The following is a 26,911-nucleotide window of genomic DNA, read 5'->3' as shown; positions in this document are numbered from 1 at the left end:
AACAAGCCAGAGTAGCCATACTTATATCAGACAAATTAAGTTTTAAAACAAAGACTGTAAGAAAAGATAAAGAAGGGCATTATATCATAATTAATGGGTCTATCTATCAAGAAGACCTAACAGTTACAAATATTTATGCCCCCAACTTGAAAGACCCAAATATAAAAATCAATTAATCGCAAATAAAGAAAGTCATTCATAATAATACAATAATAGTAGGGGACTTTTATATCACACTTACAACAATGGACAGATCATCTAAGCAGAAAATCAACAAGGAAACAAAGGCTATGAATGACACACTGGACTGGATGGACTTAACAGATATATTCAGAACATTTCATCCTAAAGCAGCAGAATACATATTCTTCTCAAGTGCATAAGGAACATTCTCCAGAATAGATCAGGTACTGGGTCACAAATCAGCCCTCGATAGGTACAAATGATCAAAATCATATCATGTGTATTTTCAGATTACAATGCTATAAAACTTGAAATCAACCACAAGAAAAAAATTTGGAAAGCCCTCAATACATGGAGGTTAAAGAACATCCTACTAAAGAATGAATAGGTCAACCAAGGAATTCAAGAATAAATAAAAAAAATACATGGAATAAAAATAAGATGAAAACACAACAGTCCAAAACCTTGGGACAGCAAAGGCAGTCCCAAGAGGAAGGTATATTGTAATTCAGGTCGATCTTAAGAAGCAAGAAAGGTCCCAATTACACAAACTAACTTTACACCTAAAGAAGCTAGAAAGGAAACAGCAAATAGAGCCTAAAGCCAGCAGAAGAAGGGAAATAATAAAGATCAGAGCAAAAATAAACAATAGAGAAACAAAGTAAGAAAAAGCAGTAGAACAGATCAACGAAACTAAGAGCTAGTTCTTTAAAAGAAAAAAACAAAATTGATAACACCCTAGCCAGACTTATAAAAAAGAAAAGAGGAGAGATCACAACAAACATCGCAGAACAATTATAAGAGAACACCATGAAAAAGTATATACCAACAAATGGGCCAATCTGGAAGATATGGACAAATTAAAAAAAAAAAACAAAAAAACCACGAACTACCAAAACTGAAACACGAAGAAATAAAAATTTGAATAGACCCAGAACCAGCAAAGAAATTGAATCAGCAATCAAAAAATCTCCCAATAAACAAGAGTCCTGGGCCAGATGGCTTTCCAGGGTTATTCTATCAGACATTTAAAGAAAAGTTAATATCTATTCAGCTCAAACTGTTCCAAAAAATAGAAATGGAAGGAAAGTTTCCAGACTCAATCTATGAAGCCAGCATTGTCTTGATTCCAAAACCAAAGACCCCACTGAAAAGGGAGAATTACAGGCCAATATCCCTGATGAATCTGGATGCAAAAATTTTCAACTAGATACCAGAAATTGAATTCAACAGTACATTAAAAAAAATTATTTACCATGATCAAGTGGGATTTATTCCTGGGCTGCAGGGAAGTTCCAATATTTGCAAATCAATCAACCTGATACACCACATTAATAAAAAAAAAGGATAAGAACCATATGATCCTGTCAATAGATGCAGAAAAAGCCTTTGACAAAATACAACATCCATTCTTGATAAAAACCCTCAATAAAGTAGGAATAGATGGAACATATCTCAACGTCATAAAGGCCATGTATGAAAGACCCACTGCTAAAGGGTCTTTTCCCCCTCAATGGGGAAAAACAGAGCATTTCCCGTATAGTCAAGAAAAAGACAAAGATTCCCATTCTCATCATTACTATTTAATGTAGTATTGGAAGTCTTGGCCTCAGCGTCCAGACAACAAAAAGAAATAAAGGGCATCCAAAAAGGTAGGAAGAAGTCAAACTTTCACTATTTGCCGATGACATGACTTTAAATGAAGTCTTTGTTAATACTTTGTGCTTTATTTGCTTACTTTAAAATGTTTTCCCTGACCCAGGGTCACTTATGTTTTTTCTCCTGTTTTCATGTTCAAGTTCTGTAGTTCTGACACTAACAGGTTTAAGATTCACTTTTATATAATTTTCACATGGAGGAGGTAAGGGCTGAGGTTAACATTTTGGCCTATGATGTCCAAATGGGTACAGCACCACTGTCAGAAGTATCCTTTCCCCTTGAATTCTCTTTGCACCCCTGTTGAAAATTAGTTGTCTATAAATGTGAGTCTTTTTTTTTTAACTCTGTTGGCACTTCATCTCTGTGTTTACTTTAATATTAATAGCATGATGCCTACACTGCTTTAACTTTATATTATGTCAGAAGTGAGATAGTGAAAGTCTAGAAATATTAGAATAAACCTGTTAATTTCTATATAAAATATTTTTTTGGGTTCTTGATTGTGATTCAGTTGAATCTATCACTGAATTTAGGAAAAATATATATCTCAAGTATTAAATCTTCTGATTATGAACCTTCTTTTTTTTTTATGTTCATTTTTGAGAAGGAGAGAGACAAACAGTATGAGTGGGCGAAGGGCAGAGAGAGAAGGAGACACAGAATCTGAAGCAGGCTCCAGGCTCTGAGCTATCAGGACAGAGCCGGATGCAGGGCTCGAACCCACAAACTGTGAGATCATGACCTGAGCCGAAGTCGGACACTTAACCAACTGAGCCACCCAGGCGTCCCAATGATCATGAACCTTCTGATTTATTTAGTTCTACTTTCATGTTTCTCAGGGATATTTTCTAGTTGTCACTGCACATGTCTTTTTTTTTTTTTTGTAAAATTTCCTCTCACATTTCATAAATTTTGAAGCCACTGTAGATGGAATTATTTTCATTTTACTTTCCATTTGTTCACTAGTAGTGTAATAAAATAGAATTAACTTTTTGTATTACTTTTTCATCTTTCTTTATGTAGACTTACTAAATTTATAAGTTCTAGTACAAGTTTTGGATTCTCTAGGATTTTCTATATAAACAAACATATCATTTATGAATAAGACAATTTTTATCCTTGATTTCAAATATTTGTGCTCTTTATGTTTTTTTTTATTTTTTCCTTATGTCTGGCAGGGTGTTTAGTACAATGTTGAAGAGAAGAGATAAGAAGGGGTACCCACTAAGGTTCTTGGTTACAGGAGGAACTAATGAAATCTTCCAGCATTAAAATGATGTTGGCAGTTGATTTTTCATGATTATTCTTAATCAAGTTGAAGAATTTATCTTTTATTCCTTTGGTAAATTATGTCAGGTTTTTTTTTTTTAACATTAATTGAGATAATCATATTTTTTGAACATGAATGCGTGAATTACACTGATTTTGAATACAAATTTGTTCTTCTTAGAATAAACTCACCTGTTTATTATTTATCTTTTTTTGTATATTGCTGGATTTTGTTTGTTTGTATTTTGTTAAATAATTTTTCTTTTGTATTCTTGAGGAATATTGATCTCAAATTTTCTTGAAATTATTTTTCCTCGCATTGGTATCAGAATGATAATGTCATAAACGGGTTGAGCAATGTATCTTCTGTATTCTGGAAGAGTTTCTGTACAGTTGATACAATTATTCCTTATATTTGTAGGAGAATTTGCTAATCATGCTATCTTGGCAACAGGTTTGATCTCTGGGAAAGTTGTGGGTAGAAATTTAACTTATTTAACAGATATAGGACTATTTAGGTTTTTTCTTCTTTAAACAAGTTTGGTAGTTTGTGTCTTTCAAGAAATTTTCCATTTCTTCTAAATAGTTGACTGTATTAACATGCATTTATTCATAGTATTCCCGTGCCAGGCTTTTAATGTCTGTGGGATCTGTCGTCATGTTTTTGTTTTTATTTCACATGCTGGTAATTTGTGTCTTCCTTCTTTTATTGTTTTGAATTGTGGTTTAAAATACAGTCTATCCTGGTGAATGTTCTATGCACAATTGAGAACAATGTGTATTTTTCTTTTCTGAGGTGCTATGTTTTGAAAATGTCAGTTAGTTAGGGCAATTTGACCAATGCAGTTGGTCAGTGGTCTTTGAGATACTGATTTTCTGTTTATTTCCTTTACCAACTGTTGCCAGAAGAGCACTGAGATCTCGACTTAAAGTAATGGATTTTTCTGCATCTCTTTTCAGCTCCCTCATACTCTGCTTCCTGCCTCTGATGCTCTACTATTAGATGCATACATATTTAGGTTTGTCCTGTTCTCTTGACGAATAAAATCTTTATTTTATCAGTATGAAATATCATTATTTATACTTGATACTATTTCTTGTTCTGAAAAGTATTCGGTCTGATATTAACATAGAAACTCCAGCTTGCTCTTATTCATTTTTGTATGGTACAGCTTGTTCATCCTTTTATTTTAACCTATTTGTATTTAAAGTAGCTTAAAGGAGGTGTTTTTGCAGATATTATATGATATCAAATATCAGATCAAATCAGATATCAAATCTGATCATCTCTGTCTTCATGTGACAGTTTATGTTTCATATTCTTACCAGTGTATTTTTATATCTGTCATTTTGCTTTTTTTCTATCCGTTCTCTCTCTTCTTTCATGTATCCTCTTTCTTCTGTGTGTCTCCTTTCTCCATTGTTTCCAAAAGAAGGAAAGAAATCATCAGGTGACTCCTTCCCTTCCTTTTGTGGGTTAATAGAATATTGTTTATTCCATTTTATCTCTGCTATTGAGTTTTTAGGTATGAAAACTATTTTGTTTTGTTTTTAACTGTTTCTCTAGAGTTCACAACATACCTCTTAATTTCCTGCCATTTTCCTTTACAAAAGATTGTACCACTTGTTATACAGAATAAAAACCCGACAGAGCATGCTCCGCTGTTAACTCACAAGCTTGCAAAGATTAGTACTCAGCCAAATCCTCCATTCTCATGGCTTTCATGAACTCTCGTTCTGGACAGTGGTCTCCTTTTCCATGCTTTGCCTTTCCATGCTTCTGCCTCCTCCACTCGATGAAACCTCTGGACTTTGTATAGGTTTATACTCTCTGAGCTGTGGCCTATAAATTCTCTCCCAGGTTAGGGCTTGCCTCTTTGTTTTCCTTCCCTGAGGGTTATTCTTTATGCTCCATATTATTTAATATCTAAAAAAACTTGTTTCATATATCATATTAACCATGTTTCAACCTTCCATAAATTTGATGCTTTAACATCTGCCCCACATGCGTAGATTGCATATGCCTTTTTATGAACAACCATAATGATTTGCCTTGTTCACCTTGCCTTGACCTCCTGCCTACTTGTTACCTCCTGCCCCTCTTGAGAGAAGTCCTCTTCCTAGGGATTCATTTTTCAGATAGAAACCACCCAATCCAGAGGTCACATTCCAGCCACCTCCATCTTTCTCTCTGGACCAGTACCCACCTGTCCTGATTACCCAGAGCCACTTACCAGACAACCAGGACATATTTCAGGCCCTAGAGCACAGAGAAGTTATCTAAATCAGCCAATTCTAAGTCTTCTTACCCTCACTTCACCTGTTTCTTTCTGAAGAAACCACAATAAAGGCTCTGACTTATAGCTCCTCCTCTCTAGCTGCCACCCGACTGACTCTGGTGCATCCCCGTCTCCCCCAAACAACACAGACCATGTGGCATGACCCCTCTTCTTGGGAACTTTGAGTAACAAACTATCTTTCCAGTGATGCTTAAATATTGTTCTGTTGGTCTTGCTATACCTTAAAATTTCCATTTACTAATTATATTTCAAAACATATTTTTCAAGTTTTCTGGTTTTTAAGATGTGTGTGTTGGGGGGCAAATCCAGTTACACCATCATGGCTGGATTTGCCACCATTTTAGAGTTAAAGAAAATGCTCTTCAGAGAATTTGTCACCTTCTGAAACCACACAATGAATTCAGAGAACTCAATATATTTGTTCATTGTTCTTATTAAAAACATTTATCTGCCATAGGTTAGGTTGTGTTATCATATTAGTCTCCTGAAGGCACTGTAACAAATTACTACAAACTTGTGGCTTAAAATAATACACACTTATTCTCTTCTAGTTCTGGAGGACAGGAGCCTGTGATTAGTATCACTGGGCCAAAGTCAAGGTGTGGGCAGAGATACAGTCCCAGTGGAGGCTCCAGAAGACAATACTTTCTTGTCTCCCCCAGGTTTGGTGGTTGATGACATTCCTCGGCTTGTGGTTGAATCATCCCAATAGTCAAGGTTCGCTTTTTCACTTGTCTCTACTCTGTCTGCTCATAGCCTTCACCTTTGTGTGTATATTCACAAGGTGAATCTGTCTTGTGTGTATATTTACAAGGTCCCTCTGCCTCTGTCTTACAAAGACACTTCTGATTGCACTTAGAGCTCACCCTGCTAATTCAGGATAATATATTAACTTCTTTAATACATCTAAAAAAGACCTTGTTTCATCAAACATTCACAGGTTTCAGGTATTATGGCATGAGATTCTAGAGGAATCATTTTTTAGCCTAGCACAACTGCTTTGCTTTTATGTTTTGTTTACTTCTGGCAATGTTTCGTCTTGCCCACATTCATCATTAGATACAGAATAAAGCTTATCGTCCCCAATCTCTGGAGGTTTGAAAAGAACAAAGTAACAGCTGAAAATGTTAACAGTTCCTCAACAGATTAGAATAAAACAAAATTCAAATGTCTTCATCATGCATTTCTTAGTGTTCTAAGTTTCAAGCTTTCTGCTTTTGGTCTGTGACTGTGTTGGGGGGAGTAGAGTACAAAGTAAGTTGTTCAGTTTAATAACAATGATAATAAAAATTAGAGTTCCTTCTCAAATGTGGGAGACTACATGAAGGATAAGATCCTTGAGTAAAAAGACTATATGCAACAATCTGTGATAATTTCATAAGTTTTGAGTAAAATGAGAGCATAACACAAAGTAAGCACTTAATAAATATATACTTACAGGAATGCATGAATGAATGAATGTGTAATTGCTTCCTATAAAGAATATGTCCTATATATCTATCATTCATAGGCACATGTGGGTAATTACATAATAAATATTTTCCTGGGCTCTGCTCTGAGCATAGAGCCTATTTAAAATTATCGCTTTTTCTCCCTCTGCCCCTCTTCCCCATCTGTGTACACAGTTTCTCTCCCTTAAAATCCCAGGGTCCAGGGACCGAGTTCCTCATCAGGTCCATGCTAATTGTGGATCCTACTGAAGATTTTATCTCTCTCTCTCTCTTTCTCTCTCTCTCACCTCTCCTTCTCTCTCTGCCTCTCCCTTTCCCTCTGCCCTCTCCCCTACTCCTACTTTCTCTTTTTCTAAATAAAATTAAAGCTTACTAAATGAATGAATTAAATAAATAAATAAATACATACATAAATAAATACATAAATAAATAAAATATTTCTGTAATGCTGCGATTCTAGAATGTGATTGTAGAGTTTTCATAGTAAACACATGATTTATTTGCAAAGTTTTCAAGGTATTTGCAAATAGATTTGTGATTTATTTTTTTTTTTAAAAAGTGAACATTCTTGAGAGTGCAAATACTTTCCAATTAGCATTCACTTTTCTTTCTGCAAAATTATAGCTGTATACAAAAGTGTATAGCATTGAGAAATTTAATCATTCTCACCAAATTGCTTGTATAGGCGTATAACTAATTGTGCATTTTGACATTCACAGTTTCTAGGAAACAGAAAAGATGAACCCAAATATGATGTAACTAGTCAATTCATGCTCACAATTACAGTGTGCTGGCAACATCTCCCTTGACTTAGTAGTTTGGAGATAAGACTTTGTGGTGGGGTCTAAGACCTGACCACTGGCCCCACAGAGCCACTTGTTGGACTTATGACCCTACCGCATGGCTTAACTTTTTCTTTTTTTTTTTTTTTTTAAATCAATCTAGATCATGGTGAAAATCCAAGTCTTAATATCTCAGAGGATTGTTTCTGAAACAAGTGGAGAATAATGCATTATCGGTTTTTCAAGAACTAACCATTGGTATTTCTATATGCTGGGAATATTGTACAGTGCTTGAAAAAATAGTATTAACATTAAATATATGTTAAATAGGGATATTCTTAAGTGATTATACAAATATGAGTTGTGATTCTCACCTATTCTAAAGCAGGTTGGAAAAAAAATCATCTTTCTGACTTTCTTCCACCTTCGGCAAATATGGCAGCAAGGCTTCAAAACCAGAACCAAACAATGGATTCCTTAGTGTGGAAAGCCATTCAGTGATAAGCAGAGAGGAGCGCAAAATGCCTAGGTCTTTGATGAGGAAACAGGAGTGAGAACATAGGTGAAACAGAAACACATATTAATTGAAAAATGTAGTAGCTTATGCTATAAATGGCATTTGGATGCAAAATCCAGAAATCAGATGAAAGCTAGCTGAGACAGAGGAGATTAAAATAATTAAGGATGGACATTGAAAACTGATAAAGAATTTAGAGGTTGGCTATGGCTAATCTGTAAGGGCTGGTAGGTGTGCTGTTCCTGCAGTTCTGTGGGGCTGGACTGAAAACATGGCAGCAAAATGGCTGATAGTATAGATTAACAACCATGAAAATCTATTGAGCCAAATTAGTCTTTGAAAGATTAGAGTGATTAGGGTTTTAGAGAGAATTGAAGTATGGTATTCCTTTCAAAGCTCAAGAAGCCACAGGATAAAATGCTTGACAGAGAGATATTGTAATAGAAAGTAGTACTTCTCTTAAGAGAAATTTCTCCCCTCCCCCCCAATACAATCTCCTTTACAACTTGAAATAGATAACCCCTTGTAGAGACATTTTGAGTGGCAGGTTTTGTGGTGCTATTGTAGATGTAGGAGGAAAAAAAGAAAAAAAAACCTGTCAATTCATGTAATGTTTGGTTAGCACATAATGGCCTTGCAGGTGAGCAAAGAGTGAGAGATCAATAAGATACCCTGTCATTGCAAAAACTCCGATAGAGGGTAAATTTATTTTCTCCACCACATGGATTTCAGGTTCATTTCTCTGTATGATGTATTAAAAAAAATCCTGGTGCAGTAACTTGCATTGTATGTACACCCAGAAGGGAAGAAACTTACCAAGAAAATGAATAGTTTCCAAATTTAACAAATGACTGGTTGTGAATGGGCTGTATTTCTAAAGATGAAAATGTCAGAAATTTTAATACTCAATTACTGAAATAGCAGAGCATATTTCATAATTAAAAAAAAACAACAACCTCATTCCCAGGAAGCATCAAAAACTCATAGAAATGTATATGTGGATATGTATTTATGTGCATGTATGTATTTGGGTGCATGTATGTATGGGTAAACATTTTATTTAGTTTTCTGTGGTTAGATGACCTCAGCTATGGGGAAGCTTGTTTATTTTTTCTTATAGATTATTAAGTGAGGAAGAAAAATATTATCACTATGTTCATTAATATACTTAGGAGAGGAGTTATTATAACACCCAAACACTTTTATTAGGGTTATTTATATTTTAATTCACTCCAGGGAAAGCCATCAGTGTTTTGAAAGTCACTTGAAGAACTACAAAATGACCAAGATACAATAATAAATTTGTGGGCTTATTATCTTAGTGGAGTGCTCATGTATGTATGCAAAGCCTTTTGTGTGAAACAAACACAGGCTAGGATTTCATAGTTCATCCAGAATCGGGTCACTTATAGAATGAGCAAAATGAAATGGTTTCCAATGCAAATATGGAACTGAGTCTTCAGAAATTGGAAGGATTTTTTCTGATGTGATTTCTGATGTGATTAATACCATTTATGTAGTGTTTAACCTTAAATAATCATGAAGAAGAAATTAGGTAAATCCAGACTGTGAGACATTCAACAGGGAAACTGGTGCCAGATATTTAAAATTCTCAATGCCATGACAGAAACAAACAAATGATGGAGATGGGGTGACTTCACTTAAAGACAGATAAATAGAGTAAGTGATCCTTGATTGGATCCTGAATTGGGGAAAAACATTTTTGGACAATTAAAGAAATTTGCATGTAAATTTAATATTCAATAATATTAAATCTGTGTGAATTTTGTCTGGTATAAGGCTTATTTTGATTCTCTAAAGATGAGAGTTTCAGATAACAATTTGTATACGGGTAGTTTATTTTATTTTTTATTTTTTATAATTTTTTGATGTTTAGTTTTGAGAGAGAGAGAGAAATAGAGAGAGAGAGCATGAGTGGAGAAGGGGCAAAGAGAGAGGGAGACACACAGTTCGAAACAGGCTGCAGGTTCTGAGCTGTCAGCACATACAGAGCTGGATGTGGGGCTTGAACCCACATGCTGTGAGATCACCACCTGAGCTAAGTTGGATGCTTAAGCAACTAAGCTACTCAGGTGCCCCTGGGTAGTTTATTTTAAAGGTGACCCCAGGAAGAGAAATGGAGTGGACACAGTGAAACAGGGAAGTCGTGTCCTCATATGTATGGTGCAGCATTAATGTAGCTGTTCACACATTGGGGTAATTATTCCTCCAAGAATTCTCTGATGAGCAGCTGTGTAGAATGCACTCCAGAAACATAACTGAAAGACAAAGGGCTGGGATAGTTATCCACTGCTTCAAGACTTCATTGGTTGAGAGAAGCTTACTATGGGTGTTTTGTCACATGCATTTCCAAGTACATAGGCTAAGGTACATTTTGAAGGAGGAAAGCATCAAGATATGTGGCCAGGTGAATAAAACAGTAAACTCTCAGTGTTATCAAGAACTATCTACCATAGTAGTGACTAATATTAAAACTGGATTGACAGGTGTAATGATATTATTGTGGTAATATAAGATAATGCCCTTGTTTTTATGAAACAAATATTGAATTATTTATTTAAGGGTGAAGTGTCAAAATGTCTGTCACTCAATATCAAGTGGATCTGCAGGGTATGTGCACATGTGACTGTATGTGAGTTTGTGTGTGTGGGGAGGGTGAGAGCAAAGAACGTTAAAGCCAATGTAATAAAGTCCTTTGTACCATTCTATCATTTTTAATGTAGGCTTAGAATTTTTCAAAATTAAAAGTTGGAGGAGAAAAGAAAAGATGGGATTTTAACAGATGAATTTAGAATAGGAAAGAGGTTTCCTTGTTTGAGAAAACCTAAGAGTAAAAGGTGGGAACTCTCAAGGTAGAAAAACACATAAGTGGGTGTATAGAGTGTTTGGAATTAGCAGTTTAGAGTTATAAGAGAATTTCAAATTTATTTTATAATCGATATTAAATACTTGGAGTTATAAAGGACAGATGAAATGTATGTATATGATATAGGATGCCTTCTCTCTCTCTCTTCCTCTCCTTCTCTCTCTGTGTGAGTGTTGGTGAAGGTCAGAGGTTCATTTATAGTACTAAAACAAAGTGGAGGCTACTGGAATATTAAAGAAGTGAAGAACTAAAGCCCTGAGCCTGGATAGTATTAGTAGCTTTTTAAAAAAACGAGATGAATGCTAATGAAAAGATATCATACATAGAGAATTGATATCTTCTAATTAGACTCCACGATGGTAAAGGTGAAGCATCTATGTGAATACTTAGCAATATTTTAATCTTTGTGTCCTCTGTTGCCACTGTGTAACTGGTGATCAAAATTTATAAATAAAGAATTAAGGTATACCTTAGATAACAAGGAAGAGCTTTATGGCTTCAAAAGAAACATAAAAAATAAGGAAAGAGGACTTTTGGGGAGAGGAGGAAGTCAATGAAGTGTTGAATGTTATATCATTTTTCAGGGGATGTCCATTCCTTTGAATTTATTTTAGGATTAGTGTTTTTATAAAACCTTTTGAAAGGAGAACTTTGTATAAGAATAGGAAGGTGCTATTTAAGCAGTATTTTAAATGGGCCAAGAGCTTTGGTCGTAACCCATTCAGGAACCTAAATTTGATGGCTGGGCTAATGACAGCAGACTCCAAAGGTGTAAGATGCAAACACTTATTAATACTCACACAGCAGAGGTTACTGGATTGTAGAGGTTATTTCCACACATGGAGACTGAGGCAAAAAGGGAATCAAGCCAGATGCACAAGCAAAAGCATTCCTGTGGCTAAGGAGAAAGGAGGACAAGATGGGCAAGGTTGCAGTTTGATTAGTTGATGTGAATCTCAGTTGTGTAGACAGGTTTGTGATGGTTACTACATGTCGCACGTGCATGTATCACAGGATACCATCAGCGTTTCTCCAGTTAACACACTACAGGGTTAAGGAGCACAGGAGATCAGGAAGAGCTTGGGAGAGAGGCAATTGGAAAGGCTTTTGTGAGGCTTAAGGCTCTTGCGTCTGTGTTAACCCAAATAAAATGGAGTTCATTTAAAACTGAAATGGACTGTCTCGGGCATCATGGATAGATGGCTCCTCTCATTACAAACAGGACTGAGCTTTTCCTTATCATGGTAGCAAACTGTCAGTAGTGCAAGAGTAGAAAAGCAAAGGAGATTAGCATGATCACACAAGGATCCAACAGGAAAGAGAGAGCATTTGGCACTGTGGAAGAGCCAAAGAGAACAATTTCTTCACCACACCCCCCGTCATGTATAAGAGACAGACTCTGGAAGATTTTATGCCATCAATCCCATTCTTTACTTTAGAAGGTTTCATCTTCCCCCATGGAGTAGTGGTTAAGTGAGTGGAATTTGGAGTCACTAGGTTTTTGTTTGAATTTTAGATCATCCACTTATGACTATTCCAGTGGTAAATCATACATGCTATAAACCTCTGTTTACCAATCTGTACAATGGGAATAATAACAGTACCACAATAGAGGTCAAACGTGATTTTACTTAAAAAAAAAAAAAAAAACAAAACAAAAAAAAACAAGCTGTGAAGCAGGCACCATTGTTAAAGATATTTTCCATGTAAGTGGCGCCTGGGTGGTTCAGTGGGTTAACCGTCCGACTTCAGCTCAGGTCATGATCTCACAGCTTGTGAGTTCTAGCCCCGCGTCAGGCTCTGTGCTGACAGCCCAGAGCCAGGAGCCTCTTCAGATTCTGTGTCTTTCTCTCTCTCTCTGCCCCTCATCCGCTCACACTCTGTCTCTCTCTGTCTCTCAAAAATAAATAAACATTAAAAAAAAAAAGAAGATATTTTCCATGTAAGATGCTCAGATAGGAAGAGTTAAGTCACTTCTCCAAAGTTACAAACTTGTAGTTAGCAGAACTGGGATGTGAAACTAGGTTTGCCTTATTTCAAGTGTCACTTTTTAAATTAATATATGATACAATGTCCTCTTTTACATAATGCCAATCAGTGGGGGATTGCTTAGGAAAAAGAACAAAAAAATAAGGAAGACTCAAGGATATCAAGGTAGACAGTACCCATTCAAAGACTACTCTGGGAATACAGTGCCTTGGACAATGAGAGGGAAACATAATAGTCCCATTTCAAGGCAATTTCTATGCAGAAGCAGCTGAACTGGGTTTTCTCAGCCAGATCTCATGAGAATAGAAACACGTAACCCGTCCTTCTCTGCCCCTAATTTCTTATCCACCAAACTCTTTTCTGATCGTAATATGGCTTCTTAAATTAAGGTTGCCAATGCAGAGCGGTTTTGAGTTATCTAGGTAATTATATGTCACAGGATATAAAAAACCATCGGTATTCAGTTCCATATATTCATCTGAGAGTTCTTGTAAGAGGGAAACACAGTCTGTCCATTCTGACCCACTGCTAGAATAATGTTTCTGAGCCAGAAAGGCTTCGTGTCAGGCTCTGAAGGCAGCAAAACACACAAGTTCACTGTGGTTGGGGAGGCTTCTAGTCAGCCACACGCCGACCAAACACACTTCTCCTCATTTACTTTTTTTTTCTTTTTCTTTTTCTTTTTTTAAATTTTACTTAAATCCAAGTTAGTTAACATATAGTGTAATAATGGTTTCAGGAGTAGACTTTAGTGATTCATCACTTACATGTAACACCCGATGCTCATCCCAACAAGGGCCTCATTTACTTTTAACAAAAGTCATCCCATTCTGCAGATGAATAAATTACGGCAAAAATGGATAAAGGAACTTGCTCAGTATCACAGGGCTGTTCCGTGGGAAGAATTGTGTTTTGGCCACTCCTCTTTGGACCCCAAAGTCCATCTTCTTATTACTGCATCACAAGAGTACTTAGAGGAAAATACAAGTTCTCAAGGTAACTTTGGAGAGAACACTTTCCACTTTCTCTTTTTCATAGCACCAGTAATAGCAGATGGAAAGGGCTTGAGATATGGTATAATTATTCTGTCATAATTAGAGAAGATTCATATGAAATGTAAATTCTAGCTGTTATGTTGTCTCTTTGGGTTACCAACTCTCTAACTTGGGCACTGGAGGGGACCAAGGCCGTTCACGTGATGATGCTGTGTCCACATTGATGCTAACTAATCCAATTACACATGCAGCCACTGACTGGCTATGATCGTAGTGAAATGTCAGGACTTAGAGCTTTCATGCTAATTACGCTCACCTTCTCACTTGCTTCCCTTCTCAGTCTCTTTCCTCTTGATGTATTCATTTCTCTTGAGGCTGTCTCCCTCTGCCACCTCCATCAACACAGTTGCCTCTTAGAACAATGATTCCGTTAGGTTCTCCACTTGTGGATTCTTCTGACTAGACTGACATGCTCTGGGTAAAGGAGCAATGTACAAAATAACTTTATTTACCTTCCTCCCTTCGTTCCTCTTCCTTCCTTCCTCCCTCTCTTCATTTTTTCCTTCTTCTTTCTCTCTCTTTTTCCCCCTTCCTTCCTATTGTCCCTATGTTTACAACCCCCAACATAGGAATATATAATCCCCTAAGGTAAATATTAGTTTGTTGGATTGGGGCTATAGTTTCTACCTGGCACTGTGTGTATTGTTTCTAATTAAGGATTACTGTGTATGCTTATTCTTTTGTTTTATGATCATGCCCACCTGCCCCAGTTTAGTGCCTCTGACTGCATTCTCCATGGTCCTAATGCCCCCATGAAGAAGGCCTAAAGCTCAGGTGGTAACAAAATAATTGGATTGAGGACAAAAGGCTGGTTAAAGTGGGAGTCTTTGGATACCCTAATGGGTCTCATCAGTATCACCTGGAGAGCTTGGGAAAGCCAAATCGCTGTGCTCTGCCCCCCTGGAAATCCTGGTTCTGGTATGGGATGAGAATTTCCATAGAATTTCCACACCCAACAAATTCCCACAGGGTGTTGATTTACCAATATAGGCAGAAGGATACCAGTTCTGAGGAAGTAATTGCATTCTAGGAGGTGAGTCCAGGGCCTTAAGATTCAGGATCAGTCCCCACAGCCGATAAAGATTATAGGCCGTAACTAGAGGCGAATGCAAGAGTTCAAAGGTCTGGTAGTGGAGTGCGGAGTGGGCTAGGTGGCTAGAGAAGTAAATCTTCAGGACTTGTGTTATTAGTGCTAATTCTCACTTTTAGCTGATTAATTAGAAATGATCTACAGTATTCAAAAAATGTAGTTAAGTCAGTTAGCAAATATGCAATATAACCAGGCAGAAGAAATTAAAATCAACTCAGAGAAAATCAATGATAGAAACAACAGCAGAAGCCTGGAGCAGGTGAATCAACTAGCTCTTATTGATGCTGAACATGCGTGCCTGGGAGGGTCACGGGCAGCCGCCAGCCCAGCAGGAGCAAGGACCGCTCTCCTGGTTTGCTGTTACTGATGGATACACTGAAGACACACGTGGCGTCGCCTCCCTGTGGCGTCTGGAGCCGTGGCAGTCCCTGGAACGTGAGTATGCATGAGTATTCGTGAGCAAGCGGGAGCTCACACTGAGTGTGTTAGCCTCACTTTTATAACTCCTGCAGAAAAGCCGTCACAGACTGTTCTGTTCTGTGACAGAAACTATTATCTCCGTATCTCTTTCTCAGTGCCTGTGGCAGTGAGGGTTCTCTGGGCCACGTCTTTTTCTTAAGTTTCTTGGAGGTTCTGGAAAATGAGAGAAAAAAGGCCTGACTGCCCCTTGCAGAGTAGTTTCAAGAAGGATTGTCTTCCAATTTATTTCCTTGGGTCTCACTTTCCAGAAAGATTGTCAAACCTCTTGGTGCCCATTTTCAGTAGCTTATTCAGTGTGAGGAGTCACAGGGTGTCCTCAATTCTGAGGAAATTGGTGATATGACTCAGAATGATATCACAGAGTGTGGAGGAGCAGTGATCTTGAAAGTAATGTAAAATTCACAATTTTCAAAGTTTATAGAAATCATTTGTCATGTGTCCTCAAAACCAAAATTTTCCTTTTCCCCCGATAAACAATGGAAATAGGAGAAAGGCCTGCAGAAGAATTCTCTCTGGTAGCAGGGATGAAAACAAAACCTACCTAACTCAACACCCCACTTTGGAATCTTAGATTTTCTTGGCTGAGGAACAAGTATTTTAAGAACACTGTGCCTGCATGGTTCTTGGGACTTTCAGTGTTTATGATCTAATGTACTGGACTTCTCTGTGCTCAGAATGACGTTTCCCTCCTTAGTGTTAATCTCTACATATACCAAATGACAACCTTTCAGGTGCAAAGGTAAATAAATAGGCATATTTGATTTTGAAATGATGCCTTTTTATAGGAACGATAAGGTACAAAATTTCAGGCTGTGAAAGAATATCCTTTGTTCTATGTTTTTGCATGGTACGTGCGACCTAAATTGAACTGTCTAGTCTTCCTGCAGGCATTTCACATATACAGGTGACTATTAGAGTAACTGCTTATTTCTCTCTAACTTTACCTTGTAAAATTGGAAAATAAAGTCACCAATCCAGGCATATGTTGAGGAACCATTAGTATTCCTAAAACTGAGATCTTAAGAAAAAAAGTAAATTACAACATGATGGTAAAATATTTAAGATGTTTTAAACTGAGAACCAATTGTTAATTTGAGTGTTGAGTTAGCATGATTTATTGTTTAAATTCATGTATTCTGAGAGAGCGGGAAAGGGAGGGCACAAGTGGAGGAGGGGCACAGAGGGAGGGAGAGACAGAGAATCCCAAGCAGACTCCCTGCTGTCAGCACAGAGCCCCATGCAGGGCTCGAACCCGTGAATTGTGAGATCGCGACTTGAGCTGAAATCAAGAGTCAGACGCTTAAATGACTGAGCCACCCGGGCACCCCCTTGAGTTAGCATGATTTTTTTTTTAAGTTTGTTTATTTTGAGAGAGAGAGACAGAGAGCACGAGTGAAGTAGGGGCAAAGAGAGAGGGAGAGAGAGAATCCCAAGCAGGCTCCACACTGTCAGCCAGAGCCCTAAGCAGGGCTCTGTATTGTGAACTGTGAGATCATGACCTGAACCAAAATCAAGAGTTGGATGCTTAAAAGACTGAGCCACCCAGGCACCCCTTGAGTTGGCATGATTATTAAAAACAACTAATTGTTGAACTCAGAGCTAAAGAATGTCATTACATAAATTACTAACAACACTAAAACTAAGCAAAATGTACAACTTACGTAATAGCTTTAGGATTTATGTTTAATCTCTTTCTTCTGAAGAAGCTGCATCAAGAACCTGCTATAAAATCTCAACAGACTTCTGTCTTCTTTGTGACCATGAGTTTGCTTTGCAGACAGTGTCTGAACACTTGGGATGGAATTCAGTGAGTTTTCTGAGAGTGTTTTGCTCCTACTTAGTAAGAACTGTGATGTAACATTTGCACATATTCCAGCTAAGGCTTACATTGCTTTGGTGTGCACATGTAACATTAATGGGCTTCTGAGGAAAGAACACATTCTGTCGTCCTCACAAAGATTTCAGGGCCTCGTGAATGTTTTTGTCAACTGCTGGAATGTTAGGTGTCTCAGCAATTGTATGGCTCAGCAAGAGTTGAATGTGAAGTTCTGTGAAAAAGAAATGTGATAAATATTCTTTTAATATTTTCTACTCTTCATAGATGGATTAGAATGGTGGCCAGGGGCACCTGAGTGACTCAGTCGGTTAAACATCCAGCTTCGGCTCAGGTCATGATCTTGTGGCTCTTGGGTATGAGTCTCTCGACGGGCTCTGTGCTGACAGCTCAGAGCCTGGAGCCTGCTTCCCATTCTGTGTCTCCCTTGCTCTCTGCCCACTCCTTCTCTCAAAAATAAATGAAAATACTTGAAAATTAAAAAAAAAAGTGTTGGCCATGTGCAGTTCCTCTTAATGCTGAGAACATGAATTGATCACCTAGTAATATCAAGCACAGTATTCTGAAAATTCTAGAAAACAGCAGAACAAGAGACATTTGGGTTTTACAATTAGCGGAGGAAAAGAAAGAAGGAAAGAACCATTGGTTAAGAATCTAATATGCAACATATACTTTCTGTAGATTCTTTCCATGTCTCAGGTCACACACTGATGTTGGCTTCACCAGAATTTAGGGGCCTGTTCCCAAGTTCAAACTTGGTGAATGAGGAATTATTGAGGCTCTGAAGGGAATGTTATAGTCACACATCCAGCATAACTCGAGCTGGTAATTATTACTACTTTTAAACAGTTTTCTCGGGGCGCCTGGGTGGCGCAGTCGGTTAAGCGTCCGACTTCAGCCAGGTCACGATCTCGCGGTCCGTGAGTTCGAGCCCCGCGTCGGGCTCTGGGCTGATGGCTCGGAGCCTGGAGCCGGTTTCGGATTCTGTGTCTCCCTCCCTCTCTGCCCCTCCCCCATTCATGCTCTGTCTCTCTCTGTCCCAAAAATAAAATTAAAAACGTTGAAAAAAAAAATTAAAAAAAAAAACCAGTTTTCTCTTCTTATTGAGGTACTGTAACGATCTCTGTGAATTGGTTGATTAATCAGTACTTGGCAAGGTAGACAAGATCTATGTCATAGAGTGTGTTTTGTTTTGTGTTTTGTCCCTCTCCTTTGTGAACAATAATAGGAAGATTACTTCTATCACCAGTGCTCTGATACCAACTAGGGGCCCCACAATTTATTCCATTTCTGACACTAACTAACCATAGTTAGCAATAACCCTGCAGGTCAGGGCCACCATGTCACAAGACTCTGTGCCCACTTCACACACCAGCATCAAGTCTTGGGTGACTGCAAGCCACCTACACTCTTGCCTAGCTAGGCTACAAATTCAGGGATTCCTGCAGTGTTTCTTCGGGTGTGATAATTTGTTGGAATAACTCCTAGAATTCAGGAAACTGCTGCAGAGTTGATCCTTGAGCAACATGGGAGTTAGAGGTGCCGACCCCCTGTGCAGTCACAAACCCGTATGTAACTTTTGATACTGTGAAAACTTAACTATGAAGAGCCTGTTGACCAGAAGTCTCACCAATAACCTAAACAGTTGAATAACAGGTGTTTTGAATGTTATACATTCTTAGAATAAAGCAAGCTAGAAAAAATGTTAAGAGAAAATCATAAGAGAATATACATTTATAGTACTATACTGTATTTATAGAAAAATTGTATGAGTGGACTCATGCAGTTCAAACCCATGTTTTTATAGGACCAACTGTACTTAGAATTTTCCATTTTATTATAATAAATTCAAATGAATAGAGGAAGAGACACATAGTGGCAAGGCCTGGAAGGGCCTGAGAGCAGGGCTTTCTTTCCTTGTGGAGTAGGGGTGTGCCCATGTCCCCATGCCTGTACATCAGTGTGGTCACCAAACAGGAAGCTTTGTGAGCCACATTGCTCAGTTTTTATCAAGGTTTCATTGCATAGCGATAGTTGATTAAATCATTGGGCGCATGATTGAACTCAGTCTCCAATACCTTATTCTGAATGCTGTAACTCTCAAATCACTTGCTGGGTTTTTCTTTCTGCCAGCCTTCATTGTGATGCTATCTCTGGGCCCTGGAAGGATCGCCTCATTAACATAACAAAAACCTACCATCACTCTGAAAGTTCCAAAGGTTTGTGAAGATCTGTGCCAGGAACAGGGGGGACAAAGACTATATATATATATATGTATATATAATCTCCATTTCTAGATCTACACACACTTTTATTATACTACAGAGGATAATGAAATATTGTAGTGCTAATTCTTTCTTATTCAGAGAAACATTTTTTTTTTAATAAAGTTTGGGTATGTCTGTTCATGTTTTTGTGATATCAAAAAGGAAAAATCTATCTGTCTGTCTACCTGTCTATGGATTCCCTCAGCAAAAGAAGTCTTTCCTTCTTGGGAATCTGTGAACTTAAATGGACATAACTATGGTGAAGGTTCTTCTGGCAATTTCAGATATTTTTATAAACGAGTGGCTTTCCCAGAATTCTACAACTGGGGGCTATATGGAAATTTAAGCTCTGAAACTGCAAAGCCCATGCTTTCTGCTAATCACGCAGACTTCCAGCACAGAATTAGCCCGGGATTGATTTACTTAAGGTTACAGTTTCTGGTAGACCACCCAAAAGGAGAGCAAACATTAACAGGTATTAGAATTATTGGTCCCACCCAGAATTGAGTGTAATTCAAACTCAGAAGACCTGCAAAGGCCACAGATATCCAATAAATCATTTATTTTGATGAAGAAAAATCAAGTTGAAACAAAGCTGACATCACACTTCAAGTTACACAGTCTTTAAAGTTTCCGTACTCACTACAGATCATTGGTGTCTATTATGCTGTCTTATTTAAGTGTTTACGAAGTATCAGTTGAGAGGAATAAATATGCCATCAGGAATCCATGGAGAAAAATGCATATTTTTGTACAGATAGATTATCTAGAGAAAATTCTCAACATATTGTTTCCCTGTTATTTAAATTCAGACTTTAAAAATCCATATTGGAGTTCCATTAACCTGCCAATTAATATAATAATTAACTCATCACCTTAATGGTGCTATAATTATCTATTAGCTATAATTGTATTTTAATTTTTCTGAAGTCAAAGCTTAATGGTCTTATCTGTGCTCCCATGCACAATTTTCTCTCTATGTCCTTTCCCCTGCAGGTTATAAGTAAGACACAGAGAATCCCTATGATGAGTTATCTAATCCCTACTACACATAGGATCATCATTTTCCCAGAGCTAGCATATCTTTTTATATATATTTTTAAAAATACAGGAGAGTTTGAAAGACGAAGCCCTGTTCTTTGTCTGAATATATATCTTTTCTGACCTGGGCTAGAACTGCGTATTTTCTCTGGGGAGACCTCTGCTTCCCAGGTGGTGCTGCCAGGCAGTCTATTGAGCCAGATCAGGAAGAAGATATGATGGGCTAATGAGTTCTGTCAGCTTCCTGGATGCATCTCTTACTTGCTTTTCTGGTGTCCTAAGCATGCTTATTTGACTGGTTTGGTAATCCAGCCCCAGGTTTTAGACAAGAAGGGGAAAAAAATAATGTTGAAGGTTGATTCAGCACAGCTTAACATAAGTAGAGACTTCACGGTAGAACTTAGGGGACAAGGCTAAATACTCAGCAGAAGGTCATTCTGCTTTGTCCTAAGAATAGTTGACCTACTCATAGCAATTACTTAATGTGTTTTAAATTCTAGCTGCTGATTTCTTTTAGATGATTCCTCTGGTCTTGTAATAACTCTGTAAATTAGTTGTGATTATTGTCTCAGTATTACAGGTGGGTCTTGGAAAGGTGATAGAATTTCTCCCAAATCCTAGAGCTAGATGATGATAGACATCTACATATGGCTTCAGATTATTAGGCTTCTGTTTCTATGAATATCTTTGTTCTGTCAAGTTGACAATGAGGAGAACTCAGGTCTATATAATTTCAAAGTCCACATGAATTATTGTTTTCAAAAATCACCTTCATTTCCTTTTTTCTTCTTTAATCACCTCCCTGCATGCCCCGCCCCCCACCACAATGAATTACGTAAAAGATCAGTAACATAGAGGAACGATTTTCCTTTTTAGTCAAGAGGGTAACAGTGCCATTAGAAAAAAAGGTTATATTTGACAGTTGAGTCATAAATACACAGTTGGTCTGAAGAGTGCAGGGATTATAAGGAATAGCTGGACTACTTCATTTGATATTTCACAGACCTAATGATAAAGTTTTATAGGGTTTGATCCACAGCAGTAAATTGACACATTCTTGAGCTGTGCCCTGACGGAAGTCTTGGTTGTAAAAATAAGAGGGTATTAGCTAGTCCAGTTGGCTGCCTATTAGTGAGTGTATCCACCTCCTATTTGGCCACTGCTACAGGCTACATTGTTGAAAACTCAAGGACATTCATTTGAGGTGGAGATGATTGTTGGAACAGGCTGTGAGAGACAGTATCTGGAGAACAAATTGAGAATTCCTTGGCTCATCTGAGCTCCCCTTCTTTCGCGTCCAACTTGGTTCCAGATTGATATCTTGGTGAGGAGTACGACATACAAAAACTACCATTCCTTTTGTCTGTATCTTCTTGTCCTGCAACCTCACTCTTAGTTTCTTAGAACCAAAGTTCAAAAAACAATTAGAAAGTATATTTTTAATGACAGTGAGCAGCAAAAGCAGACTATGTCTTTATTGGAAGAGCTAGTGACTTCAGGGAATTAACTAGTGGCAGTCTTACTAACACCACTGTCTGTGACTCCAGGCATCAGCCGTTGTGACAACATTGATGGGTCTCAGCTGCAGTGGAGCCTTCAAATTGCATTGGAGGCATAGCTTCTGTGTCTGGCATTGACAGTGACAAAAAAATGTCACTGAAAGTAATCAGAACACAAATTAGAAACAGGTTAGCCAAAAGGAACAGTGTATGCGCACAGAGAGAAAATGCAGAGCTGAGATCCACCCTTACATGTATTTGACTTTAAAGCTCATCATGTCCTAACCAGGGGCTTTAGAAAAGTTACTAAACAAAAACTCTGAGTTTTCTCAGCTCTCCATTGTCAAATGCAAAAGATTTGAAATGCCATTCTGGGTGCTGTGTGCTTCATATGCTAGTGATCAAACATATTAGCTGATATTTGTAATCTTGGAATAGTATGTCTTACAGGCTTTTGGATAAACTAGAGAAAGGTAAAAAATCCCCCAGCATAGAGGGAACCACAGAATACCAATCTGTGAGTATAATTGAGTTGATATTTATTCCAACATCTAGGAGTTAAGACTGTCCTTTATATAAATTGGTCTTTTCCTGCTCAAATAAGGGTTTAATTCTTTGGGCTTCTTCCTAAATGTATTTTCTCTCCCCTCTGTCAGGTCTGTGTCCCAGGTCTTCTTATGTGACTGGACATTTCTCATGACTCAAACAAGATATCTCCATGCCAGTTAGGAACAATTAGGGTCTAACAGCAGTTAAGTGTTGGTGTTTTGATGATGTGAAGCTGTTTCTCCTTTGCATTAAGTGATCTATGAAATGATGGTTGGCTAACCTAAAGTAAATGAAGAAATTCCACATTATCACCTATGTGCTTATAAAATAGGCAGGTCAGTGAAAAATAGAAAAGTTGTAAGCTAGTACAGAATGCCATGGATAAGTTAAGTTGAATGGATGCCTCCTTTGGAATTGAATTTCACATAAAGCGGGAGGTTGTAATGCTCATGCGGCCCAACTGTTTGTAAAGATAAGTTGGTGAGGAGAACTTGCATTAGAAAGTGTTTTTGGATGCTTATCTTCTGCAAACCACAAGTTGACAGGACTTTTATATCGTCTGTTACAGGATCATTTGGAAGAAAAATAAGACATCAAGAAGTAGTTAAGTCAACACCAGAACAAATTTGTGCAGTTGCCCTTGAATAAAAACGTAGACTGTTGTTCAAACCTTTCTAAAAAAATGGTCCTATTTGGTATTTATCAATGACCTCTGCGTGTGTCCATGAGCTAATGGACACTTCTTTCAGAATACACCTCACTCTTGCAAAGTCTAAATGGTGTCAGAGAAACAATACAGATCTATCATAAAAGGCTATCATCCTATCAGGTGAAATTACCTCTTCAAGAGAGAAAAAGTAGCCAAATGTAACACTTCATCTCTGAGCCCTCTCTTCTGTATTAAGCAGTATGAGATCAAATATATAAAATGTCTCCTTTTCAGGGTGTTCATTCTGTGTGTGCATGTGTGTAAATAGAAGTTTCAGAGTTTATCAAGTCTAAGAAAAAATCCAAATATCCCCTCTTCTGGGTAGGCTTTTCCAATAACTCTCCCCTAACCACAACACTGAAACACCTTCCCTTCTCTGATGCACAGGTCTCCAGTCTAAAATTGAGAAGTATTCTCCCATCTTATAGGAGCACTAGATTAAGATGTCTGTCAGCTTTCAGCACTCACTGAGGGACTGTGTTAGTTTAAAAAATTTCTTGTCCAAATTCATGCTTCGTTTCAGAGGCAGCCTGAATCAAAAGACAGGTCAACGTGGAAATATAAAAACTGTCCCCTTCACCCCAACTCTGAAAGAGCGTTGCAGCTCCAGGGTTTCATATGGGCTTGGTCTACACTGGGGATGCATTGCAGCTCAGGGACTTCGGCCTGATCCTGTGTCTGCTCTTGCACTTCCACAGGTGTAAATTCTCAAATCCCCCTTGAGGAAATATGTTGAGTGCTTATCTCCATTGTGTAGGCTGCCTCTAGGGGAACTCGACTGGCAACACCTTTGTACTCCCACAAAATGCTTGTGTACTTGTGTTTCAGTGACATCAATCCACTGTGTTTTTATAATGGCTTTCTGTTTTCCTACATGCTAGCTCATTGAATTTTCCTGATGTCCCTATAAGGTATCCATTATTTTTCTCATCTGCCAAGTGAAGCTTGGAAGAGGTTAAGAGCTTATACCCAGGTAGAATTAAAACCTAAAGAAAACTTATTTTCTGTGCACAATGAAATCACTCACTCAAAATATTCATTGTTGTGTATGTCCATTTCTTCCATTAGGAAAGAGACCACAGTTTCTCCCACTGATGAGCTCAGTGCTTTACCCAAAATTCCTTGTGTGTTTTGTGAACTTGGAAAAATTAACAACTTTGTTTATCTGTACTTGGTTCATCTTTAAAACTGATAAATATAGCTATTAGGCTAAAACCAGGTACATTATGTAAAAGGTGTAGCATTCAATTGAACTGTGGTTTATAAGCTTTCAATTCAGCTAGCTAATACCATGGGAAGTATAAGGTTGGTATTGTGTAGGAATTACCAGCATAAGTATTAGGGTCAGGTAAGTATAGTATTCCCAGTTAAAACTCAGAGACTGACTCCATCCCTGACCTGGGGTAGTTTTCATGATGTATCTGAAACTAAAATTGTTCAGCCATAAAGTTGTTTATCATAATCCTGTAAGATCATCCATGTAAAAACATTAGCAGGATGCCTGAACTATCATTAGCCCTCAATAAACAGAAGCTACCTTGTGTAGATATTCCTCCCCCCCACCCCCCGACACACACACACATACACACATGCATGTGCTTGTGTCAAATGTGCAAGGACAAAAGAGGCATCAGGGTAGGGAAGAGATGGGAAAGGCAGCTAATAGGTCTTGGGCACTAGTTGGTTTTGATAAATTATCAAATTCAATTGCAAAGTCCAGTATTAAAAAAGAAGACATTAAGTTTCAAGAAGATTAACTCCCTCAAGGTCACAAATTTGGTAATTGATGGAGCAGCTGTCCAAAGCCAGATCTATTGACTATAGAGATTGAGAAGAAGAAAAAAAGGGATAGAAAATATAAAGGAAATACACAAGAGGGGGAATAATATAATTTCTCAAAAATATGTATCTGATAAATATAACAAATGAATCCCTAAATTTTCGTGAAAAGTAGAATCTTAACTCTTTAGTTGATTATCAAGTTCATAGAATCTGCACAGCAGTTATTTATCTCTCCACCGATAATGTCCATCAGTATGGAGAGTATGTGCCATCTCAGATCTGAAGATGCAAATGTGGTCTCCATGGATTGATTGAAGATACCAGAGTCCAATTTGCAGGAGAATTCTTATTTCCTTATTAAGCACACATCACCATTAAATGTTCACTGTCAAGGTTTCTCATCAGGCTTTTAGAGGTTTTCTGTACTCCCTGTAAGATACTCACAATATTGGAGCTTACCAGTAAAGGCATTTTCATGTCTGCAAGAGTGGTTATGGCCAACAGTAGAAATGTACTTTCTGGGATAATTGAGAACAGTAGAAACGTACTTTCTGGCATAATTAAAACAATTATCCTTGAGGTCAATTCTAGGTAATGTGAAGATCATTCCCACTACAGATTATTCTTATCGAGATACAATCCTCTATTACTGCCACCCCTCAAGAAAAAAACACTGATGAAAAATTACATATCAAATCTAAAGTAACTTTTATTGATGCAGCCTTGCCAGATGTGATAGAAGTTGGTCATTCAGTAGAGATTTAGTTTGTAAATATTTCTAATCTCTCTACAATGTTTTCCATTCTTATCTTGTTCTAAACACAGCTTGTAAGACATGCCTACGTGATCAAGTTAATGACTAAGATGATAACTGAAATTTGTATTATACTTTTCCTATTCCGAAAGAGTATTTGTTTCAATAATTTTACTGTCAAAATAAAGGAAATGGTATAATTGACCTCACTAGGGGTTTTTAGCAAACCAAGAATAAGGCTTCCTAAAGAGAAATATTACATTTAGTATGTGGATATTCATGTTTAAACCCTTAATATGCCAAAGTATTATAATTGAGAGCATGGAAAATTTTTAATAATTCTATAATGCCTTTTCAAAAGCTACAATAGTCTACTATATCAGGAGAGTCAACCCTGTATGACTACTTTGAATGGATTACTACTAGCAAAGAAATTCATTGTGGGTACACATAAGAAAAGCTCCATGAGTAAACAGATGTATATCTTCAATACCAAGCTTTACATATAGTACAGGATTCATAAATTCATTTTGTTTTTGAGCAAGGATTAATTGTAAGTCTATAAAATAACAGATACTGTGCTCTCAGGAATTGACAATAAGATAGAAACTCATACCCTACACACACTCATTCACATACTCATATATTAATTTATTAATATTTACAAAGAAATCTGACAACCCTGTGAGGCAAACACTGTCTTGTTGGACAAGACAAAGTATTTTTGCAAATGGATTTTATATTATTAAGAGGGTGGGTGTAAATAGATTAAAAATAAATACAGAAAGTAAAGACATGTACACAGTGAATAATA

The sequence above is a fragment of the Herpailurus yagouaroundi genome, unplaced genomic scaffold (genome assembly GCF_014898765.1).
Source record: "Herpailurus yagouaroundi ecotype Mexico unplaced genomic scaffold, PumYag 190, whole genome shotgun sequence".
Classification (NCBI taxonomy): Eukaryota; Metazoa; Chordata; class Mammalia; order Carnivora; family Felidae; genus Herpailurus; species Herpailurus yagouaroundi.
The sequence above is the reverse complement of the archived record's forward strand: the minus strand, read 5'-3'. Positions refer to the sequence as shown.